This window comes from Marmota marmota, unplaced genomic scaffold, assembly GCF_001458135.2.
Source record: "Marmota marmota marmota unplaced genomic scaffold, marMar, whole genome shotgun sequence".
NCBI classification, from domain to species: Eukaryota; Metazoa; Chordata; class Mammalia; order Rodentia; family Sciuridae; genus Marmota; species Marmota marmota.
The window spans coordinates 3,867,119-3,878,032 of record NW_026000082.1 but is presented as its reverse complement, the minus strand read 5'-3'; positions in this window follow the sequence as shown (position 1 = coordinate 3,878,032).

The window sequence follows — 10,914 nt, the reverse complement described above, 5'->3', positions numbered from 1 at the left end:
CCACAACTCATTCTCTTCGTTAAACATGTCACTCTTGTTTCTAGGTCATGAAACATGTGCATTTGCTCTTCCCTCTGCAGGGACTGCTCTCAGCCCAGCTTTCCACATAACTGGTCCCTTCTTCTGGGTCCAGGTTATCACCCTGTTCCTAGAAGCCTATCCCCACCCCAGACAGGATGCAGCTCCCTTCACCCCCACTGGTCCCTATCACGGTTCACCAGGTCCTTCACAGTGCTTCCAAGTGCCTGATGATTTGCTTACTTTGGTGTCTATTTTTCCTATCTAGAAAGTACTTTTCATGAAAAGTAAAATCTTGTGGGCCTGACCCAAACTCATCACCTAGTAACAATGGAATAAATTAATAAAGATTCACATTTATGAAGTCTCTAAGTGGTCAGGGGATGTGGCATCTTCTGGGAATAAAAAGGCCAGGGCGGTTAGAACATAGGTGAATGTTGTTAAAGTTTGTTGTTTTCAAATGTATACAGTTGTATGTACAATACTGACAGTTGGCCCCCTGTGGAGGCTCTGAATCTACAGATGCAACTGATTGAAGGTCAAAAATATTTGAAAAAAAATTGCATCTCTAATAAACTTGTAGACTTTTTTCTTGTCATTATTCCCTAAACAATACAGCATAAAGATTATTTAAGTAACATTTACATGGTATTAGGTATTATAAGTAATCTAGAGATTATTTGAAGTATATGGGAGGATGCATCTAGATTATATGCAAACACTCTGCCATCCCAGCCCAAGAGAGCTCACCTATTCCTTTACAGTCTGGCTCTGGGACAAGGGAGGGGAAAATATCCCTTTAGTGTACACAGTGCACACTGAAGACTCATAAACAGGACTAGACCAAGCTCATCAAGGAGGAGTGTATGTTTTATTCTGAGTTTGCAGGCAGGAAGGTATCATTTCCTAGAATTAACAGATTTTTTTCTAACCTTGCTCTAGTCATTCACCCTAGAAAGTGAAGTGAGTGCTGGTGGGAAGGGGGGCCACTGAATAATTAGGAGTTCAACATGTGGAAGGGGCATTCCATTGGCATGAGCCCTTTCCCCCGGAGCTTCCAGAGCTCCCTCATACATTGGATTTGAAGTAGGTGGTTTGAAAACACAGCCTCCCAAGGAAATTCTACCATAAAGTATCACCTGGGTCCCTATGCCAGCTCTCCTTCTGGGCCCTCCAAAAACAAGCCAAAGCACTCAGAAGGAACTGGCAGATGGTTCTCAGCCTTGAATATTCTATTCAAGCAAAAACACTTCATGTCTCTAAGATGGCTGCCCTGGATGGATTATGGATTAATTTGGGGGAGGAGAGACTAGCTAACCAGTCCATACAAATCCAGTAAGGAGTTTACAATGCTCTGTGCAAGATTCAGAGTCCTAGGGGAGAGAGGCTGATCTAGGTCATGGCTTTTCCTTTAGCTAAGGAAGAAAAAGCAACTTTGTTCACATCCCCTTCAGCACAATTCCCAAGGGGGGACAGGTAGTACACAAAATAGACACCGGGGTGTCTCACAGTAGGGAATGTCAGGAGGCTGAACCCCCAAAAATGTACACGACAGTGAATGAAGAAGGGGAGCAAGAAACTAAGGTTTCTTGAGCACCTGTACTACCACACACATAGAATGTGAACTACCTTATATGTACACTTATGTCATTTCATCCTCAGTCGTTCTGAAAGACAGGCACTTTACCCCCATGTATAGATGCAGAAATTAAAGCTAGAGAGGTTAAGTGACTAGCCCAGCACTACCCAACTGATAAGAATGGAAGTGAACATTTGAACTCAGGTTTATCTGATATCTTCACCTTAACTACGCCCCAAGCTTAAGTAACAATTATTCGTGGATTATTGTGAGTCCTCAGGTATATACTGATTGGGGTTCTAGAAGGCAAAAAAGGCAATGCTTTATTTACTGACTCCATTGATGAAATAAAGTACTTCTGTAAAGTGTCGTAAGGGACAGACTAAGAATAGGAAGAAGGGAGTTCATATCCGGCTTTGAACCTTATGATTATGCGACCCTCAGTATCTGAGATGTGGGTTCCTCAGCTAACACAGTCTGATGGCTACCTCGCAGGACATGGCAAAAGCACAGGCTTTGGCATCTCTACCATTTCTTAACCTATCTGTGTTAGTCAGTTTTCCATTAGCATATCAAATACTCAGACAATCAACTTACAAAGATGAAAGGTTTATTTTGGCTCACAGTTTTAGAGGATCCATTCCATTACCAGGCAGACATGTTGCTTTTAGGTCTCTGGGGGAGGGGGCAGCATATCATGGGGGGAGCACATGGCAGAGCTAAACCACTTGCTTCACGGCCAGGAAGCAAAAGAGATCAAGATAGAGACTGAGGTACCATAATCCCACTCAGGGCATGCTCCCAGAGACCTAACATCTACTACTACCAGGCCCAGGGAGATAGCTCCAAGTTGGGGGCCAAGTCTTTAAACACAGGGGCCCTTGGGGGACATTTCAGATCCAAACTATACTATTTTCTAAGTCTCATTTTTCCTATATAAGATACTCTCTCTCTCTCTCTCTCTCTCTCTCTCTCTCTATATATATATATATATATATATATATATATATAACATAATATTTTGTATATACATATATATATAATATATACACATATTATACATATATGTACATATTACAATAATATGTATACATATATGAATATAGTGAATGATGGGATTATTATAAGAATTCAATGAGATTACATAGCTAGATCTTGAGCACAAACACATGCTCAGTAAATATTATTCCCTTTTCATGCCACATAATCCTCATGAGAATGAGGAAAGTTTAATGTATATAAAAATGTTTTAAAAGTTATGACATCCTATACAAATATTATTAAATATAAGTCAAAACTGCTAATAACGTCCATGTTAGAAAGGAAAATTTTAAAACAAAAACATCATTTATCAATAGCCTGAAAAGTGATGGGCTGGATATTTATTTGAAAAAATATATATATATTTGGTAGAAACAAATATGGAGTGACAGAGGACAGCTAGCTGTTCACTAAGCCCATTTCCTCGCTCATCGAAAACTTCCAGCCTCTCCTGCACTGAAGTGTGGCCATGTGACTGAAACCAGTAAACAAACATGCTGTTAAGAATTTTCTGGAAACTATGTATTCATGTTGCAAGGTGGAAGGAGCCTGGTCTCTAAATTCCTGCTTGGAAAAGCTGACCACTGAGCAGGAACATACATTTTGGCTTTACATAAGCCAAAAAGAAAAAAAAATACATATATATATATATATATATATATATATATATATATAATGTTACATTATATATATTTGTGTGTGATGTTAAATATATCTACACACACTCACTCACACACACACACACACACACACACACACACACAATTTGTAACATTATAGCTAATATTATAGGAACCCAGGGTTTCTCAGTCTCAGAGACAATTTAGGCCAGATATTTTGTTGTGGGAGTTGTCCTGTGCTCCTAGTATTAAGCAGAAATCTCTGACCTCTACCCTCCAGATGTCAGTAGCATCCTCTCTCTCCACGGCAACCCCAAATGTCTCCAGTCATTGCCAGTATCCCCTGAGGGGCCAAATTGTCCATGGTTAAGAATCACTGCCTTAACTATACTTGGGAATTAATTCACTTAAAAAAATTAAAATCTCTGCAAGATTGAGGTAGAAGGAATGACTTTGCCCCAAAGTCATGGTGAAACAGCTTAGGATCCTTGCCTAGCACAAAGAATTTGTGTCCAGAAGCAAATTTATTGAATGAATTCTAAGTATTAAAATTTCTAAACAAAATTACACTTCTCCCCTGCTGTTGCTCAACAGCTGAATTAGAGAGAGCATGTCAAAGGCAGGGACTGACACCTCTGAACTCTTCCACCACTGCAAAACTATTTCTTGAGGTGGTTTGAGCCTGGGTTTGGCAATGGCCCTGGAAGAGAAGTGGCTTGGTCTTTCATCAGAGCTATATCCTCCTGCTTGTCCTCAGTGTATAGGAATATAATGATCTGAGAGTGTAGATGGTTTAACATAAAAATCCTCCCACTGCACAGCTTTCAGAAATCATTTTGGTGGAGTAAAAGCCAAGTGGCAGTATATGAGCACTTTCTCTTAAACATTTTATTCATCATTCTAAAAAAACTCATAATGCAAAAATTTTCAACTTATAAAATGTCCACAAGATAAAATTTTTTCATTTTCTTTCTTCTTTTTCTTCACCTCTTTTGAAAGATTTCCCTTCTATATCACTATGCTAAAAACATATTACAGAATCCACAAAGATCTGCTGACCCGGTTTAATCTTAGCGTGTTTCTACAAATCAAAGGGATGTGCTAATCTATTTGAGTAGGCATTTCCATCTCAACGTCAATAAGTACAACACACATAAAAATATAAAACAGTAAACTTTATGAAGAAATAGTGACTTTTATCCCTTTTCCTTAGTTTTCACAGTAAATATCTATTAACTCAGACCTGACAGTAATGTACACCTATTGAAAGTTTAAAAAGCAGAAAAAGTCTGGATTATAAGAAAAAGGATCATGCTTTTGATGGAATCAAAATCCTATTCATAATGATTTTTGTTGTTTTTTATTTCATATATTTTAAACATTTTTTGAAAGTGCATAATGAATTCAGGAATCAGATAGGAGTCAGGTAAGTGTGGAATTTTGAAATCTATCAAAATGTGAATATGGTAACTTAATTTTTACTTTTTAAAAATATCACATAAAACAATTAAAAATCAGGTTATCTACAAATCTTACATATGTATATGCATTGCATCTCTAGACTGTCAATAACTTAATTTGCTACTTCATTCCTAGTAACGTAGGCAGGTAGGAACTGGCTCTGCTTAATTTGCACTTCTCAAGGGAAAACACGCCAAACTAAGAAGAGCAGGCACTTTTTTGTATGTAGTTAAGTCTAAATAGAATCACTAGTATTAACTAGTTAAGCTCCTGGGAAATCAAAGTCCCATCACTAACTACCATGTATAAGTAAACACCCCCAAAACTTCCCATACAAATATTACCTGCCACCGTAAGCAACCTCACAGTAGATAAACGGAGCTGCTCTTGAGTCCCCTTAGTTATCATTATCATTATATTATGATTTTAGTTCGGCGATTTTGTGCATACACTGGAAATATATACGCACAGTAAATCTCTTTGTATAGATGCATTAATATTCAGCATGTATATGATAGCCAGCAATAGCACAACATCATTCATTTTCAAATCCGTGCTCATTCTTGTTATGCATTTGCATCAAAGAACAGAAGGCCGGTGAGTAATCCTTCAAGGAAAAGTTAGCAGAGGCTGAGTTACTGTGTGAATGAGAGGAGGGAACATCTCGAAGAACTCATATTACCTCTTTGTTATGTTCACTGGAATCTGGAGAAAAAAAAATGTGCACAAGCTGGCCAGGCTGCACATTTTGCAGTAGCCCTGATGGTAGCAATAGGTCGAGAGCTTGCTGCCTAGCAAGAGTTTTTCCAGCTGGAATTTGGGGATCGACTAAAAAAAGTTCTTCCCCTGAAAGATGGATTAAATTGATCATTTTTTCCTAGACATAGTGCACTTCAGGCTCATTTTGCTTTGTAATTAAGAAGAAAGCCAGAAACATCATTTACACATTAAGAATTTAATAGATATATTTTTCTAGCTTTATGCATTAGCACAGGACAGCCCATTAATGAAATAAGTCTTCCTTCAGGGTCAATTTAGATGGCTGTAATCTTCTGCAAATATATTGCAAATGAGGATCATTTAATGATCTTAAAACTAACTGCCAGGAGAGGATTGTTATAACTCTCCAGACAACAAAAAGAGACTTGGCATGGTGAGCCGTATTCTTTCTTTAATTTAACTAATGTTTAATTTCTGGCCACTACATTTTAAGAATTTTGCAAATATTATCTTCTGTTTAGGTTAGTCTCTGGCTTGCTGACCTGGGAGGTTAATTCTGATTATGGAAAGCTCAGGGCAGCATTAAATGATCGATAAAAAGAAGAGAGTGTTGCACTGATAAAAGACATCCTTCCCTTACATCGTCTTTATGATTTTCAGCCTTGCTACCCTCCCTTGGTCTGGCCCAGCTCCTCCCCAGCTGCAGAACTTTCTGCCTGACTCCACTAGCCCGTATATATTGATATCTACTGTCATAACAACACTTAGCATGTGTGCAGCATTCAAGCACTTAAAAAATTTCACGTGTGATCTTATTTTCCCCTGAAAACAACATTAGATGGCAGGTGTGCAGCATGTCACTTTCCCTTTTATAACAACAACAAAGGGATCTGAGATTCAAAGGGACTAAATGCTGGGCTGGAGCCCAAGCTCCCATTGCACTTATTCTACCCCTAGCGAGTGAGAGCTAAAACTCAGGGCTTCTGACTCTGGATCCAGTCTCCATCCATATCAACCTTGTAACGCTTCATCTTTGGGAAAGTAAGCTGCAGAGGCCTGAAGGGAAGATTTGGTATAAAGCATGCATGCTTTCAGAGAACGTACAGTCTAGATGGAGAAACAACAGATTTCCTCCTAAAAATATAGCAGACTGTGTGTGATAATGGTGAAAGCAACAGAATACATAAGAAGTGTTAAGCTCATGGAGCAGCTGGGGGGGTAGCTCAGTGGTAGAATACATGCTATGCACAAGGCCCTGTGCTCAATCCTCAACTTCTTAAAACAAAGTTCATGGAAAGAAGAAATATTATGGGATCTCTAAATCGGGGAAAATTTCCTGGAAAAGGAAAACTTGAAAGAAGGGCAATAATATGGAAGGAATTAAAGCTGTCAGGCAAGAGGCAAAGTATAAGAATATAGGACTGAGCTGAGGGTGGGGCTCAGTTGTAGAGCTCTTACCTGGCATGTGTGAGGCCCTGGGTGTGATTCTCAGCACTGCATAAAAATAAATAAATAAATAAAAGTATATTTAAAAAAAAAAAAAGAACATAGATCTTTGGAGGCAGAGGGGCATGGGCTCAAGTTCTGGCTTCATCATGAACTGGGTGAGTCTAATCAAGTTACTTAATTTCCTTAAGCCTCAGTTCTTTACCTGTAAAGTGGAAACAATCAATAGCACCTACCTTCCCAAGTTGTTATTAATAATATGTGGGGTACTGTATGTCAAGTGCTCAGTTTGGTGTCTGTGCAGAATCAGTGTTCACTACTGACATAGCTTAAGCAAAGGAACAGAGATGAGATGTAAGAAAGGCTACCAGAAAATGATAATTAGACTAGTCAGGTTTGAGCAAACTTTTATGAAAAAAGAGTAATGAGAAAATCCTGGGGAAAGTTCAGATTAGATTTTGGGGACCCTTGAGTGCCAAGATAACAGGTTTTGCCGAAGGGCTTTCTATTTCTATGTGCAATCAAAATCCTTTCTGGAAGGGCCAGAATGTAGTTCAGTGGTAAGGCATGCTTACCTCACATGTGCAAGGTTGTGGGTTCAATTCCCAGCACTGAAAAAAAAAAAAGTTTCTGAAAACAATCTTATTCTCGATATATAAAATAGAAACAAGCACACTAGCTAGGGTGGAGAATCTAGAGCCCACCTGCTCAGCACCCTCACTGTCCACAGCATCCCTTGGAAGGACACTTTTTTCCTGGTGAGGGGAAGCTGTGAAATCTTCTTCTCAGGCAAGTGATATGAAAAACACTGGTCCTGCAGCAGCAGGCAGAATGTGAGGATAGAGACAGGAGCAACTGCTTTGCGCCCTGTTGTGGCAGTCGGGTGATACAGGTTTGAAATGGAACAGAACTGTGGCAGTGAGAACAGAGAGGGACAGGTGCCAAAGACATTACCAAAGACAGGTCTCTGTGTGTTGTCTGGGGTGGGGTGGATGAGGGGAAAAGGTTCAAAGATGATTGATGGGCTATGGTCCCAGTAGTTACTGGTGGATTGTGTCACTCTTCAATGATCAAGGAAATCATGTTAATTCTAATAGGTAGTAATGATGGCTAAGGCCAATTATGATCTCACAAAATTCTGAGTAGTTTCAAGTAACTATACCTAAGTTTATTGTTTGGGATGATAATGAATATAAATTAGTAGGGGATAGAGTGAAAAATAGGATTCCTGGTCAGAAAGTTTAGAAAACATTGAGTAGAGAAAAGTTAAACGGGTGTCCTTGCACAGACTTCTGATTCTTTAACCTGCTGTGGTACACTGTGAACTTTTTTTTTTGGTACCAGGGATTGAACTCAGGGGCATTCAACAACTGAGCCAGATCCCCAGCCCTATTTTTTTGTATTTCATTTAGAAAGAGGGTCTCACTGAGTTGCTTAGTGCCTTGCTGTTGCTGAAGCTGGCTTTGAACCTGCGATCCTCTTGGCTTTGAACCTGCGATCCTCCTGCTTCAGCCTCCTGAGCCGCTGGGATTACAGGCGTGTGCTACCACTCCTGTGAACTTTTAAGAAAAAGATGTAATAAGCAGATTCCCTCAAATTTATTTAACCATATTTCTATTGGATTAATGTGTCTTGGAACTCATTTTCACACATGCTGCTCTGTGGAAGCCTACAAAGAACACTTGATCAAAGATTCATTCCAATGATCACTCATTGGAAATGCGCCATGTGTCAGGGACAAGGCTTCTGCCCTCAAGGAACTCAGGGTTTGGCAGGGCTGGCTCACCTATAACCCACACTATATACTCAGAGTATTTACAAAATTCAGGAAATATTTTGAAAACAGCAAGTAATTCATGTGGCTATAAATAAGAATGCCAAGGGAGTTCTGAGAAAGGTAGGTGATAAGGCTTCAAAAGTAGGCAACATCATTATTATTACTATTAGCTATCATCTACTGAATGCATAGTATATGTTAATAATCATGCTAAGTATCTTACATGCATTGCCACATCAATAAATGTTAACTATAGTCCCTTACGGTAGGTACTATTATCATCCACATTTTACAGGTGCAGAGGCTTCGAGAGGTTATTGAACTTACTCAAGGTCTCATGCATCTTAACACCTCGAAGCCCAAACACAACCCCAGACCTCTCAGAACTGAGGTCTGTGAGTTTAACCATTGTGATTCACCAGCTTAAACCTTATGCGTCATCCTAAGGAGTTTGGACTCTGCATGGAAGCCTTGAGGAGCCACAGAGATTCTATATCTCTTCCTCTCCTTTGACAAATCTCTGAAAACACTTTGAGTCAGACCCATACACAAAACAGAAGGAAATGACACTTGCTAAACTAGCAAACCACATCTGCCTTGCAGGGATGCTCATGAGTCACAACCTTCAAACTGCCTAGGGATTTTCAAATGAAAGGCCCTTATGTGTCTGCAAGAAACTATCCTGCTGGGTTATCTTCTTCAATAACTGTCTCTGAGTGTGGCAATGTTGCCCCATGAAAATTTTGCTTTACTTTACCTTCTTCAGACACCCTGCAGCTCTACAGTCTGCCTGTCGTGTGGGTTGACTGAGATCTAACTTTCAAAGTCATGCATTCTATGGTAAGTGTATTTTAAACCATGCAGTATCACATTAAAAAGAAATGGCAGTCATTCTGCCCTGGAAACTGTTCCCTAGCATGACATTACTTTAATTCACTTGCTCCTTGTAATCAAGATCTAATAAACAGCACCTTTAAATAAGTCCTACACACAGCCTGCATTGTTACAATCAATTGAACTACTTAAAAAAGAAAACCTCTGAGGCTATCCGGAGGCATTCTGTGCTTCCCTCTGTTTTATGGCACAACCTTAGACACAATGTGTAAAAAGGTCAAGACAGCATGCCGGCTTCAGCCTTAAACAGCAGAACACTAATTAGTTTTAGGGACAATGGGCTTCTGTTAGTGTGTTCTAATATTTTGATGCTTAGTTTTGTTTGAAACTTCAACCATGGGACACAAAAGCTCTTCTCTCCCAGTTTTGCCTGTCCTGATTTTTCCACCCCATGGCGTTTTTGAACTAAGCGTACATGTTTTCTCGTTCTGTATTTTCATTGAAAGTTTGTTCCAAAACTTAATTTCAAAATAGTTCATTGAAAAGGAGAACCCAAACGGCGGTGTAAAGAGAAACCCAATATTTCTCTATTAGTTTCAAGCATGTTTTCAAAGTGTAAATTGCATTAAAACACTCTATCAATGGATTTTTAATATATATGGGAGGCTACTATGTTGCAAATTATTGAATGTGGACTTCTGGATGTTAATTTTTTTAAAAAAAAATGAATTTCCATGTTCCTGAATTCTATTTTAAATAAATTGGAGAAATAATGTAGTTTTTTAAAACCCAACTATTGCTGTTTTTATTTTTTCCATTACATTTGTATCTATAGTGTTTTGGTTTATTTGGGTTTTTTTTGTTTTGTTTTTGGGTTTTTTTTTTAAATATAAATTCTTACTCTTCTCCTTTATATAGGCAAATTTCTGGAAATTTCTCCAGGAAAAGCAATTGAAATTTTTTTTAAAAATTGATACATTATTAACAAATTGATATCTTCTTCAAAACATTGAATATTATAAATAATTATGGTACAGTATAATACAGGGTAACATTCCATAAAATGAAAGAAACTGAATGAATTTTTCTCTGTTAACTTAGGAATTACGAGTTCCTTGTACAAGTCAGAATTGCATCACGTTTTGGTAGTGCTCATTGCTATTTAAAAATCAGTTTGTTCAACATAGTTCTCGAAACACTGGCCAGAGCAATTAGACAGACGAAAGAAATTAAAGGCATAAAAATAGGAAAAGAAGAACTTAAATTATCACTATTTGCAGATGACATGATTCTATACCTAGCAGACCCAAAAGGGTCTACAAAGAAACTATTAGAGCTAATAAATGAATTCAGCAAAGTGGCAGGATATAAAATCAACACGCATAAATCAAAGGCATTCCTGTATATCAGCGACAAAT